This window comes from Aythya ferina, assembly GCF_964211825.1.
Source record: "Aythya ferina genome assembly, chromosome: 5".
In the NCBI taxonomy this organism is placed as follows: Eukaryota; Metazoa; Chordata; class Aves; order Anseriformes; family Anatidae; genus Aythya; species Aythya ferina.
In genome coordinates, this window is record NC_140301.1 from 23304522 (window position 1) to 23317852 (window position 13331).

The 13331-nt window shown below is 31.7% G+C and overlaps 1 protein-coding gene across 7 annotated transcripts in view; it reads left to right on the forward strand.

The window, feature by feature from the left end:
* The window catches only part of NOVA1 (NOVA alternative splicing regulator 1), a 145521-nt gene that overhangs the window by 47273 nt on the left and 84917 nt on the right, over window positions 1–13331 (forward strand). The window contains exons 2-3 of one of the 7 annotated variants that reach the window (XM_084520487.1): window positions 7534–7618; window positions 8260–8330. The exons of 5 other annotated variants lie outside the window; for them this stretch is intronic. The gene's annotated coding sequence lies outside the window, so the exon portion shown is untranslated. The remainder of the gene's footprint in view (window positions 1–7533; window positions 7619–8259; window positions 8331–13331) is intronic. One more of the 7 variants, XM_084520488.1, reaches the window with a different exon arrangement.

The following is a 13331-nucleotide window of genomic DNA, read 5'->3' on the forward strand; positions in this document are numbered from 1 at the left end:
CCTTCCCTGTGGAGTCAATGTGTGCCTTTTAGTAGTTAAGAAACAAAAATAAGCTTTCTTCTACATCTTTTCATCAGAATATGACTATGAAAATAGTTGTCCCATGTCAAGCCTGTTTTATTTTGAGTCTGTGATATGTAGTTAGTGAATTCTGAATTCTGTGTGTTTTTTTTTAAATGAGACTCCAGTTTGTCTACCACATTTGGTCAACTACTTTATATTTCTTGGAAACTGTATTATTAAAGAGATCAGTAGCTTAAAAGTATCTCTAAAGGATTGGATGCTGGGCCAACAACCTTGAATTTGACTCTGTATATGGTGTAAAGTCAGTGTAGAGAGTTGTGTAGTCACAGCAACATTTGCATTGCTGAAAAGATTGCGTTTATAATAGTTAATCTTAATCTACTGGTTCTTGCCTAGATTTAGTAAATTATGGTAACCAATGTGGTGGTTTTACCATGCTGGGCAGCTAAACCCCACCACTGCTCTCCCACTTCCCTCTTTTTAGATGAGGGGGAGAAGCAAAGCAAAGAACAACTCATGGGTTGAGATAAGGATAATTTAATTAAAGGGAAATAATAGTAATAATTAAATAAAGATTATTATGAACTAAACAATTTAACTAAAGGGAAATAAAAAGGGAAAGGGGGAAAGGGAAAATTAAAAAAAAAAAAAAAAAAAAAGGAGGAAAACAAAGAAAACAAATGAAGGCTATGTGGAAGTGCAGAGGAAAGAAATTACTCTCTACTTCCCACCACAACCAACTATGATTGTTTTAAGTGTGAGAAATGCTATTTATTAGTGTGTGGCATGAACTGAGAGGTGGGAGGAGAAATCTTTGTACTTTTTTATTTGCTTCACCTGTTCCTGAAACAACGTTCTTAGTAAGATGCTCATAGATGTATAACTTGCATTGCAAACTTACATTCCATTTGCATTGCAAACTTACGTTCCATTTGAAAAAACTTATGACTCCTTTTTTAAAGAACAGAATACATTTTATCTAATTAAAGCTTTGTTATCTTGAGAGCAAACAATTCCATCTTGTTGTTTTGAAAGCATTTACATTTTGCAGTGTGAATCACGAGGGCTACGTGGGAACACTGGATGGCTAGCTAATACAAGATTTAGCCAAATTTTTACAGTACAGTTTCTGAGTGTCTTTAGAACAGTCTGAATGATAATTATTTCAAACCTAATGGTGTATGAACTTTGCTTTCCTGTTTATAAGTAGGCCTGATAAAAGCTTCTTCGCAGTATATGTTCACCTTCCTAACAGCGTCTATATGCTAAACAGTACATACGTCATAGAGAAAAGGTTTTATGTATGATTTCAGTCTGCATAAAGAACAGAACTTAAAAAACAAACACTACTTTGATTGTAAGACTTCCTAGTACCTGGATGTCTTGAAGAACCCCTATATTTAATACATCAGAAGTATGTCAACTAATACAATCTGTGCTTTCAGATAATTTTATATGGTTAAAATTTAGTTAAAATTTTCTTACAAATTAGTTGTGTTGAGTAAATCTGTTTTACAGTTGTATTTTTTTCTGCTTTTTATATTATATAGAAAAAAAATAGTTATTTCTGCTTACAAATGGAAAGACTCATTCAAACAGTGATGTTTTTATTTCCTGAATTAACTAATATTGACAAGGTTGTCCTTCAGAGGGTTGTAATACAGTATTTAGTTATCAACTCTAGTTTCTTTTAATAGCTTCTGTAACAAGATTGTAATTATCTTGCATATAATCATTGGTTGATACACTTAGCAGCCCATCAATGATTCATTCTTTGGTATTACTCACATTTTGTGGCCTCGACACATGAAGAACTCCATGCTTTTCTTGACAATTAAGTATTCTTAATGTTTAAAGGTAATCTAATTTTCCCATTCTGCTTTAACAGTGTCCTTGAATCTAGTTTAGGGGTGGCTATGTGGGTGATTAGTATAAAAGAAGCAAATGGTTATTTGGTGCTTTAGTTTTTCCTTGGCTGTCCAAATTAGTAACAAGCAGTTGAATGTAGTTAATGGGTACCAAATTGTGATAATTGGAAAGCTATCAAAATGCCAGATAAAACCGTTAAGAAATCATGACTGTTTTTAAATTAGGACAAAGTATTTTACATAAGATATTTAATAATAAATAATAATTAGTCTTATATAGTCTTCAAAGTCTTCATAGTCCTCAAAGTATTAGTGTGAGCTAATTCAGCCTGAATTGCAATAAGATTTTCTCACCAGATCACCTCTTACCTACTAATGATAGACTAGTGGTAGTCCAAGTTCACTGTGTAATAGAATATTGAACTAGTTTATAGTGGACAGAGGTAGTCACCTTTGTTTCATTTTTTCATATTTTTTTCATTTATAGTAGCATTAAGATTGAGATAGAGTTTAAGTTGTCAAAAATCAAATCTACTTTTCATAAATTCTATGCATTCTGCTTTTGTTAAAATCAATATTCATTAAACTTCTTTGCCATTAATGAAAAGTTGCTGTCAGTTGCCAGCAATTGAAGCCAACATAATTTGTAGTTGTTTGAATGGGACATGTCTTTGAAATTCTACACAAAAATGTCAGTCTTTCCCTAACCTACTCAGTAGTGTCCTCCTGTAAAAGCTATCTAAATAAAAGGCTCTTCCCAGCATCTCCCAAACAGTGAGACTTACTAGGCTATTTGTCATATTAATTGTAGACGTTTTTTATTTTTTTAATCTGTTACAAGACTTAACCAAGAGAGTCTCACTACTGAGACTTTAAAGCTGTACTACTGAGGCTGGGTGGCATCCCTATTTGTATTATAGGTGCATCTGCCTCAGACATAACTGAGACATAACTGTCTTCTTTTGTGTGTTTTGACTGACTATAGTCTGCATTGTGTGTACTTATATGCACTTTCTCTATGAAATATGCAATGAAGTACGATTTTATGTCCCAAAACAGCTGATGAATGCTTTGTGGTATAACACAGAATAAATAAACAAATGTTGCACAGTTCAGTCTTACGTAAGCATACGATACGTACTTTACAGATGCACAGAAGTTCTTGATTTTGTTACTAGAATAGCTTTTAAACTAAAACACAAGCACTTCTGACTGTGAAAAGCAACTGTTGTATGATTGGCATGTTGTAGTAGAACAAAAAAAGCTATTTGTTTTAGTTTGCCTTCAATTGGATGTCTCATTTGCCAGTATTTAGAATGTATTATTGTGGAGGACAATAAGGGTTGTTAGTGTTTGCTGTCCTCCAGTACATGACATAGTGATAAAGGTTTAAAAATATATAATCTTCGGTGTTTCTAACTTGGTAAAGAAGATTACAGTGCAACATAATACTAAAGCAAAAAATGTTATTAATGTGTCTTAAAAGAACGTTTTTTGCAACAGTATTGCAAATCTAGTTCCACATCTTGCAGTATCTTAACTAGAATGTCTTCTTATACTCAAGTGGTGAAATGTAACTGCCTTTTACATAAATTACGGTCAAGTCATAGTGTTTGTTATCTAAGGCAGATTACAAATGAACATACTGTGTATGCCTTGGATTCCGGAAGAACAGGGTAGCTGTTTTCGTATAACTTCACTTTTTTCTTTCAAAAAACTGGACGGGTGCTTCAAGACTTGTGTACTATACAAGTACATTTAGCTGGTAACTAAATTGTCTAATTTTTTTTGTTAATTGTACAACTAAGACAATTTAGTTTTGTAATTAAGCTTAATTGTTTAACTTAGATGGCTTAGTTTAAAAAGTTTACTTAAGTAAACTTTCCAAAAACATATAAAATGTGTGTAAATATATATAAAAGTAGGAGTTTATTTTCAAATTAAATGTTTTTGAATACTTTCTAAATTACTTTTACATAATTTTCAATGATTATTAACAAAATGAAACATTTCCTATTTAGTTGCATTTTAGTTATGAAGAAAGTAACCGTTAAAAATAATTTCACAATTTTTTTCTCCCTTTTTCTGTTTAAACATTCACATAGTTTGTGTAGATTATGCCTCTGTCTTTTTCTTGTTTCCATTTTAGTAGTTAAGAAGCAGAAAATACTGCACAACTGTCCTTTTTTTGTCACTAAAGTTTAAAAAAAGACATGGGAAGAAAATAAGTGTAATTTTAAAATGTTTAAAATATACTTGTCTTTTATATTGAAATGTACTTCAAAATTGTACATTAAAAAAAAAAGTAAAGAAACTGAAGTGATGCATTTGAGTTACTGCTATTGCGCAGCTGTGAATTTTTGCATTCTATTCCTTACTAAATTTCAGTAGAGCAATCTAGCTCTCAGAGGAATTGCTTTGGTTGTGAAGGCATTAATTTAGCACTGATGTTAAGTAACAGCTGAAATGTGATTTCAGAAATATGACTTCAGCAGTATATGCTGCCTATTCTGGTTTTGATTGGTTAAGTAACAGTTTGGTTGTGATTATTTGCATGGTTCTAAAACAAAACCACCACCACCACCAAAATATTCTGCTTCTTTTCAAGCTCTTTATCTGATGCTTCCTTCTTCTCTTTGTGTGTTTGTCTTCTCCTTTTTTCCAGGTATATTTGAATTATTTTTGTAACTTTTGGAATTTAAGACAAAAAAAAAAAAAAAATCAAAATCCTCAGTGTACATATTGATGCTTTATAGACGCAAAACTGCTGTGTGCTTCCTTTTGCCTCTAGATACTATATACTAGAGTTGAAACTCCAGCGTTTTCCTTAAATTGAGTTAGGAGTGATGAAATAAAAAGGACCATAGACTATATAGCTTTGCTGTATACTTTATATGTATATTTGCCATATACTTTTTATTTGCAAATACTCTTAATTTTAGATTAATATTGGCTAAGAGATGAACTGTCATCTGTTTTCAAATACCTGAATCAAATTAGAAAAATAATGAAATGCTTACTTCTGCAAAGCCATGCTTAGCATGAGGAAACGATGTCAAATCTTTTCTTTTAAATATCTTGAGTTTCACATATGTGCTGTGATGTGTTACAAAATATTTCATACTGTGGAAGTATGGTAAGGTGCAGGATATGTAACCAATAAAGCACAGTTACTTACCTGTATATCAATGGGAAATGTTGTAGTATACCAAAACCAAGACCAAAATAATCAGAATGATTAGATATGTACATGTGTGTGTGTATATATATATATATATATGAGAATCATATATATTTGTCAATAGATTATTGCTTCTGTTTTATGGTAGATCTAATTAATTGTATTGGAAATAACTATTGGAAATAATGACAAGGATATCTGAATGTTTTAATTCCTCTCTAACAAATGGAGTAGCTGTAGATGTTTATTTGGTTCACTAAAAGATCTGTATTCCTCAGTACGTCCACTTAAAGCTTGTATGCACTTTAATATTGAAAATGACAGAAAAATATTGTAATCCCAAGCATTTACTTTTTTCTTGCCTGAATTTTGTCATAAAATTTCTTCAAGACAGCTGTATTGAAAGGGATCTGTAGCAAGTTTAAGCTTCAATATTTTGTTCTTTTCATGAACTTAAACTTATTGTTAGAAGTAACCATTTTGACCCAGTACATTGGTTTTATGCATTTAGTAAAATAATTAGCACTAAACAGTCAATGTTTCATTGCAAACTATAAGTAAGCTTCAAAATAAACACTTAAATTGGGGGCTTGTACTTCCTGTGTTTAAATTATGGTGTGTGCACGATTGGGAACAGAGTCCTGCAGTGTTACCTGTCAACAGACAAGGTAACCAGATTTCCATCAGTTCCATCAACTTGTTTTAAATGGAAGATAAACTTGCATAAAAAATATTCATGTTTTTAATGTGTTCTTAAGAGAAAACTCTATATATGAACATTTCTGTGTTTGAGGATTATATAATTTGTTGGATTTATAGAACACCTAAGCTAATGCAAAGGGTGAAGCCAACTGTGGATCTCACAGTCACAGTAGTCCACAGTAATCCTTTTTTTGGACTGAATATAGAGAAGGTACTGGTAGTCATACTGAGTTGCTACTGCTTTTTCTGTGAAGAGAACAAATTTTTCTTACCATAAAGAAAAAAAGGAAAATAAATGTTCAGTTGATTTACTGAACCTGTAGAATTAATAAATAGTATTTACACCCACTTGAACCTGACCTTAAAATTTTGTATATGTATTATTATACCTGAAAAGAAAATGTATTTTATTGCAACTTTTGAGAAGGCTTTTGTCTTTGCTGTCATGAAAAGAACTGTCCAAAAGCTGTTGTTGGAAATGAAGAAATCCCCAGCCCATAGAATCTGAGCTGTTCTATTAAATGCAACAGTCTAAGTGGTTTCACTTTGCTAAAAAAAATAAGTAAAGTTGCATCTTTTATCAGCTTTCTTGATGTAAGAACTGTTACAACTTTTCCAAATATTTTTATTGTGTCCTGACACGTTCAATTTATATTGCAATTACATCAATAACATTTTTGTGTGAGTTCAGTGCATGGACATTTTCCATGTCCTTCAAAGTTTAAAAATTTGAAGATAGATATTTGAAAAGAAGATTTATAGAATGAACAAATATGCACATATATGTGCAAACGTCTGGAGTTCTGAAATTTTGCTATATAACTCTTCTTATATTGTTTTCATGGAGAATATTTGGATTTGTTAAACTCCCTAAAATACAATTTTTTGTTCATGTCTGGTTGGGGCAGAACTGTTACTGAAAAGAAAATTCTTGATGTTATTGTTCTATAATATACAACACTTGCTTAGATAAACCAAAGAGCTTAACCTCCAAACAAGAAAGCTTAGTAATATACTTAATGCAAAATGCTATTAGAATTATTCTAAAGAACCATTTTTTTTATTCCTTCATATTACAAGAAATAAATTAAAATCAAAAACCCTACTACCATATCAAAGGTTCCAAAGTAGGTAGTTAAAGCCTTATATTAAAAAAAAAATAAATACATTTTTTAGGATAAATGCCATTTTTAATTGTTACATAAAATTCAAGATTGTCAATACAAATCTAAAAGCTGCTGTAATTTCTATTTCCCAGTTTTGTTAGGAATACTTCTTAGGACTTCTGCTTCTGGGGTTGTCTTCCATTGTGGAATCTGATTTTACCTTTAAATACTCCCATAGCAGGTCTGTTTTTATTTGTCTTAATTTCCTTTAATACATCAATCCTCTACATCACTTTTGTGCTGGATGAACAATTAGTAAGATGAATAAATCAAAGGCCTTTGGTGGTGGTCTTGTAGTACAAAAGTGCAGTGGAAGTTTAAAAATACCCATTTCTCTTCAGCAAGGATAATTGTAGGTGTACTGATTAAAAACAAAGGTGGCTTTTTGTTTTTTTTGAGAACTGAATATACCATTAGAGTTTTTCTGGTATTGACTAGTTTTCACAATGAGCTGCAAAGGACATTAGTCCATACATTAGTCCAGTGTATGAGTTCTTGTAGTCATTACATAGGCAAAAAAAAAAAAAAAAGACACTTCAGTTTCAGAAATCTGCAGAGCAGTGACATGGCCTTCCATTCAATTTTTTACCAGATATCACAGACTGGAAATGTGAGCTTTGGCTGATACTGCTGGGAAGGAGAGTGCGGCAGGCAGCTGTAATTCCCATCCTGTAAAGGTACTGATACTTAAAGTCTCTGTAGTCCAAATTGGTACAAAAAAATACTACGGTATTGGACTTGGGCCTTAGATCTGTTTTCAAAGTTCATTTTCTGCCAGGCATTCCTAGATGTTCTGTGGATAAATTTTCTTTCTTTTTTCTTTTTTTTTTTTTTTTTTTGATAAGAGTAAGGAGAAAGTATTTAGGAGTTGCTTGCAGGTTGCTTGCTGAATTACTGTCTAGTAATAAGCAGATGCGCTATGTGGAACGCAGTTCTAGTCTTTGTCATTCAAGTCAAGCCCTAGGAAGAGTTCTGAAGTCAATGATATTCCATTGATTTAAAAATTAAATAATTAAATTCTAGTTTTAGAGTGATTCTTCTTAAGTGTGATGTTTCTGAAAGGTATGTCAATGTAAGGTCAGCTGCAAGCAGTTGTTCAAGGACGTTCATTAACAATATCTTGGTAGCATCAGGTTTGTCTGCAGTACTGTAACAATTATAGCTGTGGTTCATACAGGGAAGAATCACAGCAAAAATAAATTTATTTGTGAAATAAGATTTTTCTGGGTATACTTTTCAGCAATCATAAAGCCTAGAAAGTGATTGAACAGATGACTCCATCTACTGTAAAAACCCATTCCGTTTTATATATTTTCAGGGAGTATGGAGTGGCACAGGAAGGAAATGGCATATCGCTGGAAAGTTGCTCTAATTCAGCACAGGATTCTTGTGAGAAATTCCTTCTAATATTACATCATCCTATTCTGTTTTTCAAAGTTTAAAGTCTAATTTCTTCATTTTTATGCCACTTTTGTTCATATCAGCAACCACATTAAAATTAGCAGATTAAATAGGCTTTCATCACTGTTAGCAGTGCACATCTGATAGTGTGACAATTTCTAGTACTGTATGTTTTGTCATACTCTGTTTTGTGAGAGCTTACAGGTTCAGTAATTTTATTTCTTGTTTCTGATAGGGTTTGAGGTTTGTTTTTAAACATTGTTTCGCTAGTTCCAATGATTTTGGACAAAACTAAGTCTCAGCTGCTCTTAAAGAATGTTTCTGACTATAATACAAGTAGCAGATAAACGACTTCAGCAGAGGGGATTAAAAAATAATGCCTACGTAAAAATAAGAAAATGAGTGGAAAAAAGGCAAATCAATAGTTACATTGATGTTGCATAGTTTTTTTTATATGGTAAGATTTTTTTCTTTTGATTCTGTTTTTGTTTTGCCTGAGCCTTTTGACTTGATCTAATTTATGATTGCTTTTTAAACTTTGTAGCTTAAAAAAAGGGTACTTAAAAAAAAAAAAAATTAAAAATCTTCTATAATGTCAAAGGAGAGCCTGAAGAATTAGTTCAATATAAGAATTAGAATAAGTCACTGACTTAAGGTCAGCAGTGACACTGTCAAAATATGTATTTTCAAATATAATAGAAATGTTATTCAGTAAAACTACCAAAATATGAAACGTTTTCAAGATAAGTTACCATCACAGTTCTAGAAAAATGCATACATAACTTGAATAATAACTTTTAATTAAGGAACTGTTTTATACTGGTGTTTTCTTTTGTTAGTTGGCATTTGTAGATGATTCAGAAATTAAGATGAACATGAAAAACTATGACCAGCTCTATAACCATGTAATGAACTCCGCCAAGTCATGCTTGTAATGTAAAATGGAAGATGTTAGTGCATTTATTTCTCCTATTTGCAATCCCAAGAGATAGTGTTTTTATATGTTGTTTGGCAAACAGATGCATGTATTTTCTGCAATTTTATTGCATTTTGTATGAAGCAGTCCTGCATACATGATTCAATACATATTGTATACCAATATTGACTTAATCCTCTCTTCTTCTTTGAAGTTCATCCATTCCAGCTTTTGTTCTATTAGTTAGTGATTTCCTCTTGTTAAACTGTATGACTCCACTGTTTCTTGCCCTCTTTCTCTCCCTGTTCTACTTCCTGATCCACATGTATGCAACATACTCACTTTCGTTTCAGTTACTTACTTGATGCAAGGCTCTGTACTCATGATCAGCTGCAAGAAATTGTAATCCACTTGTACCTTTGTCTTCAAATAGCTCATCTTGTATTATTTGGTAGATTGCCTGCTGTCATCTCATTTCAGTCTGTGTGCCAGACATTCACTTCATAAAATTCTTCATTTTCTTAATACAAATTATTTTGCACATGGATTTGGTCAGGATGGTGGTTTTTTTTGTTGTTTGTTTGTTTCTTGTGATGACCCACACATCTAGTTTTCCTGTCCCTGTTTCTTAGGACGTCTTGTCTTGACTGTGCTCATCTTCTTATACTCTATTTGGAACTTGAATTAAAGAAGTTTACAGGTGATGTTAGTTTTCTTTGTGGACACTTCTTTCTTACCCATTTTGGTTACTGTGGATAACCTACTCTTCCTTTTAAAGGCTAGTAATTTGAGTGTCAAATTGCATAGCCTGTCCACAAAATTTCAGATTGCATGTATCTAAAATTTGTTTGTAAAAACCTTCAAATGCTTGTTCTTCCTTACAGGTTACCAGAGCCTTATCTAGGTTAACTCCTGTTTCTTCAAAAAACAAGTTCCAAAGTCTTTTGACTGAGATCTTTCTCTGATCACACCACTTCAGTTGCTTTATGATTCTGTATCTTGTCAAATGCAAAACGTTGTTTCTACTTACCAGGATTTCTATACTTGAACATCTTTTCTAGAATTTTACAATATTTGACTTGCAGTCTTTGTTAATAACTGTAATTTTTCTAAGCTATGTAGGATCTCTTGCATTCATTCTTACGTGAAGAAAGCTCTTAAAAATGTTTGAGATTTTATATTCTTTTCCAAACCCATTCATAGAATTTGTCTTGATTGTGAAGTTATAAACGCCAAATATTGTAGCTGGACAGATGCTGTACCTTATGAATTATGAGTTAATACCACTTTCCCAATACTACAGAGTAAAACACCAGACGTGAAAGCAAAATGAGATTGTAATGAAAAACTAGACAGATATTTCATACATGTACACATTTTTTTCTAAACACTTATTCTTTTCTCCTGCTGTTTGAAACACCTTGTTCCACCTCATCTCTGTTAGTGTATAGGACTATGTGTTTTCATTAGTATCTGTTGCCATGACATTGTTGTGGGGAAAGTGAGAGGGAAGAAGAATCTTGGTATGAACTTGAGCAGCTAATTATAAAATCAAAATTAGGCTTAAATCAACTTCTGAAACTCATCAGTAAAAATAAAGGTTTAAGACAGATTTTTTTGACAGTATTTTGAAAAATGGAAAATATTTGTCCTGGTGCTCGAATTATATGGAAAATTCAATAGTAAGGATTATTTGGTGTTATGCATTTTAAATATTTTATTATATTATGGTTATGTGATGGAATGTTAAGTGCATAGAAAACAAACTTTTCTTACTAAGATATTACTGATCATATACAAGAACTGTGAAACTCTTCAGAAAGCTATGCTAAGTGGACTTCTGTTGAGTTTCATGTCTTAGTAAGTGCCTTGTAGTGAAACTGGGAAAGTGGCTAGCTATTCAGAACAAGTAAAATTAAATGCTTATCTATAAAACATGAAAATTCTTACATTCAGATCTTTTAATTCATCAGTTTTTTGTTTAGTGTGTTAGTCTTATGTTAAGAATAAAGGCATTTTCAAGTCTTAGAAGTAAAATACTTCAGTTTTAGTGCAGAACATATACATGTGTATGTGAATATTAGATGCATATCCTTATTTTCTATTCCATATTTTCATCCATTATTCAGTTTGTAAGGTTGTAGTATTTAGAATGCATTTCTAGAAATAAAGAAAGTTTTCATTTTCTTGCAGGAACTGTTTCAGTGCATGGTAACTGTCGTTATTCCTTCTGCTGTGCAGCTTATAGTAGTTATTTTATGCTGATTTAATGTCTTCCTTGAGAATACTTTCAAGGACACCTTTGATTAGATTGATCAGACTTAATGAATATGTATACGTATTGGGCTAAATTGTAGGCTGCATTTAAAAATAAACTGTCCTGTGTGTATCACGTTATGGTAGATTGCAGTGAATGGGGATGTTCTAAATGTGAGATTCAAGTAACTTTAGCTTAAGTCTATTTTAAAAATGTTATAAACCTTACAATTCAGAGATTAAATCATTCATTCTGAAATTTAAAATTAACCTATGGGATATGTATGGTTATGCTTTCTTGACTTCCTTCTTTCAACACAGTTTAAAAGTTAAAAACGTGGTATTTAAAATGGGAACTTTTACATGAAACAGGGGTCATTAGGGTTCAGATGATTTTAATGAGTTATATAAAATGCTTGGCTATATATTATATATATATATATTTTATATATATATATATATATAAAATGTCTTGGCTATGTTGACTTGTTGCTATTGGTGAGGAGATGTACTGCATGGAGGTTGTTTTATTTTTTAAGGCGAAGGTACACATGGAAATGTCATAGAAGGAACATTCTGCTTTTGTAAAGTACCTTGCTAACTTCTTAAGAACTTTTCCTAACAGTGTGTCTGGTACAGTGCAGTGTAAGATGTTAATCATATGTTTGAATGACAATCATTGTAGCTTAACAGAAAGAACTCTTCTTCTTTTCTAATGTCTTTGTTCATACCACTTCAAAATATCTGGCTACTAGAAGTACTATGGGAGCACTATACTGACAGATGGCATTGTGAAGTGACTTTATCAGATTTCCATAGAGGTTTTGTTTTTTGAAGTTAGCTTTCTACCTGTTGTTCCTGCAAACTAAGTGTGCTTATAAAGACTCAGGCATACAAAAAAAAAAAGTTCCTTCTCCAAAATTAAGACTTGGAATAATTAATTATAATGGTACTTTTTTTTTTTTTTTTTTTTTTTTTTTTTTTTTTTTTTGACAAATTCTGCTTTGAGTGGTATTTCTGCAACTTTCAATAAGGCTTGATTTGGTGATATTTATTAAGCAAGTCTAGTCAGGATGAACAGGCTAGAATGGTTTCTCAGCTGTGTTATTTCTTCGGGACTGAGAGAAATGAAAGAAAAAAATGTAATAAATCACTTGTTTAAGATCCACAGCACAGATTGGATTTACCTTGTGGAAATAAGTTTTACTCCAGAGTGAAGCTTCACTGAGTTTAAGGAGACATTAAAACTTGAAACAGAATCCGGTTGATCCATAACAATTCCATAATAGGGAAATTGTATAATACATGAAAATGATAGACGTTTTGTATTGATACTTCTTGATAATGATATTCTAAAATAACAATACAGTATTATTTTAAAATAAATAAATAGAACGTTATGGAGTTAAGTTTTAAGACATATAAATGATTGCCACTTGTGAAGCTAGCATTGTTTTAACCTCTGATCACTATAAAACTATTAATGTAACAGATTCTAAAGATATACTTTGCCCAAATATTAGTGAATTGAGAATTTTACATTAAGCATTCATAAAATGACAGAAAGGTTAATAGTTTCATTTCATTATCCCATCCAAAGCTAAATAACAAAATATTAAAAAGAAAATATTGATTTTATAAAAATCATATAAGAATGTTGTGTAGAAATTTTAATAGCAGGGAACATATTTGCTTAGATTATGGAGATTATTGATTCTTTATCTCTGTTAAGATTCAGTGCAGGGGGACTATAGGGAGTGAACCAACATCACCCAAAGAAGAGATTGAGCGTAAAAGAGGGAGAGAGAGAATTAATT